Here is a 3,714-nt window from a genome sequence, read left to right on the forward strand (position 1 = left end):
TTTACAGACATAAGACATTTTACATTTTGATTCTTCAAATTAGAAAGTCTTATCTTATAAATGTTGTTCTTCCTCTTTCCATTGAAAAGAACTGAGCGATCCTTTATAGGACTTTTGATTGAAAATAATGTAAAAATCATTGTCACTTAATTGATTTATGAACAACATATATGCATTAATCCTTCAACTAAAATAACATTAGTAATGGAACATATATTATTGTTACCTACTGTTCTGGAGCCAATGATCTTCCCTTTATGATCATCTCCGAAGCCGATGACGCCTCCAGGCTTAAGTTTCAGGCTTCAGAACGCATGCCTTTTGTAGCGGTAAATTCATGATCATCAAGCTATGGATAAGCAAGGCATCAAATAACAAGAGTCGCCACCACGCTTTTATTGTTTCCAAGGGAAAAGGGAAAAGTACGAACAAAACCCAAAAATAAGAAGTTTTCAAATCAAAACTAATAAAATGCCAGAGATTACAAGTAAGGGGGTTGGTTACACAGAGGGAAGGTGTTAGCACCCAAAGTGTTCTAGGTACTCCTAGGGAGCCCTTTCTTGTGTGCATATGTATTTTTTATAAAGTGATGTTTACAAACAAATAGAATGGGGAGATGAGAAAAGAATTCATTAATTATATTTTTGTGTTTGACAAGACCTTCGGACTTGTGCCTATGTACCAACATAAAATGAGGGATCAAAACCTCGTAGTTTGATAACATTGAAATTTACCGTATTTTCGACTCCGATTTCACATGCATTATAGTTGTTTTATTGTTATTTTGTTGTGTTATTGCTATGTTTTCCTTTGTTTTCAGGTTTTTACTTTAATCGGAGCCCCGATCGAGGAAAGGAGTGAAAAAGAGCTAAAATCCCTAAAATTCAGCATTTTGTACTTGTGGCCTACCCCATGGCTGGCGCCATAGACCCTGCCATGACGTGTCCAAGCTCAACTTCCCTCAACTGCCACATTCCCCACTACTCCACTAAGGCGCCTCAGATTGGCCTTGTGGCGGGCGCCACAAGAGGAAAAGTTTTCCCTCCCATTTTCAAGTTTAAGGGCATCCTTGTCATTTCCATCTTTTTACTTGCTTATAAATAGAAACTCGAAATCACTTTTACAATCATCCAAACTTAGAGCAGATGAAAACTCAGAGCAACTTTGTTTCACTTAGGCATATATTCAGTATTATAAAGTGGTAATCGCTTCGCATTGGAGTGTTACCACAATTGTGTAATCGAGTCTGTGATAGAGTCTGTAATCGAGTTTGGAACACTTTGGAAGGAAGTTAATCCTGCCGCCATTTTCATTTCCGCTTTGCAATTTACTCAACCCTCTGATTGGAGCAGGTTTTTATTACTTGTCTTTACTTTGTTTATTTCCTCACACTCGCTTTACTTTTATTTATTTTCTCCGCACTCGCTTTAAATTATTTATTTCCTCGCACTCGCTTTACTTTTGTTTATTTCCTCGCACTCGCTTTAAATTATTTATTTCCTCGCACTCGCTTTAAATTATTTATTTCCTTGCACTCGCTTTACTTTTATTTATTTCCTCGCACTCACACTACTTTATTTACTTTCCGCACTCGCACTACTTTTATTTACTTTCCGCACTCGCACTACTTTTATTTAAATTAATGCACTTTTACTTTACCATGTCTAACTAAATTTATAAGGTTAGAATGTAAGGATCGTAATTGAACCGATAATCCGTGCAATTGTTCGTAGAAACACTTAAGGGCTATTTTAACTTTCAACTTAAGTTTTCCCGCACTTCAATTCTGTTGGGTAAGATCGAAAGCCGTCCAACGTCTATTTAAACTTAATTGTTTTAACTATTTCAAAAACAGCGAAAGCACTTTGTTTAGTTCATTAGGAGTTTTTAACTTAAGAAGAAAAGATATTTTAAAACTATTTTCGGACACGTTTATAAGTTTAGAGTCTGGTTTGTGAGAAACTCTTTTGGTTAAGAAATCCAGGTTATAAAACTTTTCAACTTAGTCAAGATACTATATTTCTTAAAAATAGGTTTACTACTCTAACGCAATGCGCGCCTTTTTACAAGTGACAATAAGAGGGTTTGATTAGGGAGTACAACTCGGTTCTGAATACGCGAAAGCGACAGTTCCTGTTAAATTAGTTCTTTTCAAAGTAGGAAACATTGCCCATAAGTAGTTCTATTAGCAAGTACTTGGATTATTAATTGATTACGTGAATTACATTCGACCCTGTCTTTCTTAATTAATCTTTATTCAACACTTTACTTTTTCATTGCACACTCCAAAAACACCTATTTCGATTGCCTTTGATAAACACCATAACAATAGATAAGGATAGATTGACACTTGGTCTTTATGGATTCGACAATCTTTTATATTACTCTGACGCGTTCATGTACTTGCGAAACACCGCATCAAGTTTTTGGCGCCGTTGCCGGGGACCAATTTCGTCAAATTTCATTTTCCTGTTGTTATATCGTTTAGACTTAGGCTATTTCCCGCCGGTCAATGCGAAGAACTCGCAGCACCGGAAGTTTAAGCTTCGTATACCCTCTGGCGGAACCTGAACGTTACGCTCGCGCACGTTTATTCTTTCATAGAATTAAGAGAGCTATAGCCGAAGATCAAAACCAAAGACCTCTTAAGGACTTCGTTCAACCATCAAATGAAGAACCTAGTTCTAGTATAGTAAACCCAACCATCCCAGCTAATAATTTTGAACTTAAACCATCCCTGTTGCAACTAGTGCAACAGAGACAATTCGCGGGTCTCGCTACTGAGAACCCAAACCAACATTTAAAAATATTTCTTCAATTAGCAGACACTTTTAAAACCAATGGAGCTTCTCCTGAGGCAATATGTTTAAGATTATTTCCTTTTTCCCTCATAGATAAAGCCCTATCATGGTTAGATTCCCTTCCACCCAATTCCATTACGACTTGGGATAACCTTAGAAGAGTTTTTCTTGCTAGATATTTTCCCCCGAGTAAAACCGTCGTTCTTCGAAACCATATAACTAGATTTACCCAAAACCAAGGAGAATCGATGTTCGAATCTTGGGAGAGATATAAAGAGTTGCTACGAGCATGCCCACATCATGGTTTAGAAAATTGGTTAATCATTCAAACCTTCTATAATGGACTTCATTATAACACAAAGATGACCATCGACGCTGCCACAGGCGGTGCTCTGATGAACAAACCTTATCCTGAAGCTAGTGCCCTCATCGAAGATATGGCTCAAAACCATCAATCATGGGGAGTCGAACGAGCGACAGTTGAGAAGAAGGAAGCCCAAGAAGGAGTGCATGAACTAAGCTCTATAGACATGATGCAAGCTAAAATGGACGCATTAGCCCTCAAAGTCGAGCATATGTGCATAAACCCGAATACTGTAGCCGCAGTTTCGTCGGATTGTGAGATATGTGGAACCCAAGGACACCAATATGCAGAATGCAGTCTATTAAATGAAACCCACTCTGAGCAAGTGAACTACACCCAAGGGAACCCATATTCGAATACCTATAACCCTGGATGGAGGAATCACCCGAACTTCTCCTATAAAAACAATAACCCTATTCAAAATAATGCACCTCCGAGACCTAGTTATCAAGCCCCTAGATCAAATCAACCTATGCAACCTGTGCCAACAAAGCCGAGCCTTGAGAAAATTATGGAAAATTTTATCACCGCTCAAACCCAACAAAACAA

General features: G+C 37.8%; 1 non-coding gene across 1 annotated transcript; it reads right to left on the reverse strand.

Annotated features, from left to right (window-relative positions):
• Nucleotides 1-3,001: 3,001 nt before the first annotated feature.
• On the reverse strand, nt 3,002-3,108 carry LOC127124478 (small nucleolar RNA R71). The gene has a single exon (XR_007803963.1). It is a non-coding gene; the product is annotated as a small nucleolar RNA R71 (small nucleolar RNA).
• Between the last annotated feature and the right edge of the window lie 606 nt (nt 3,109-3,714).

This window comes from Lathyrus oleraceus, chromosome 2 (genome assembly GCF_024323335.1).
Source record: "Lathyrus oleraceus cultivar Zhongwan6 chromosome 2, CAAS_Psat_ZW6_1.0, whole genome shotgun sequence".
In the NCBI taxonomy this organism is placed as follows: Eukaryota; Viridiplantae; Streptophyta; class Magnoliopsida; order Fabales; family Fabaceae; genus Lathyrus; species Lathyrus oleraceus.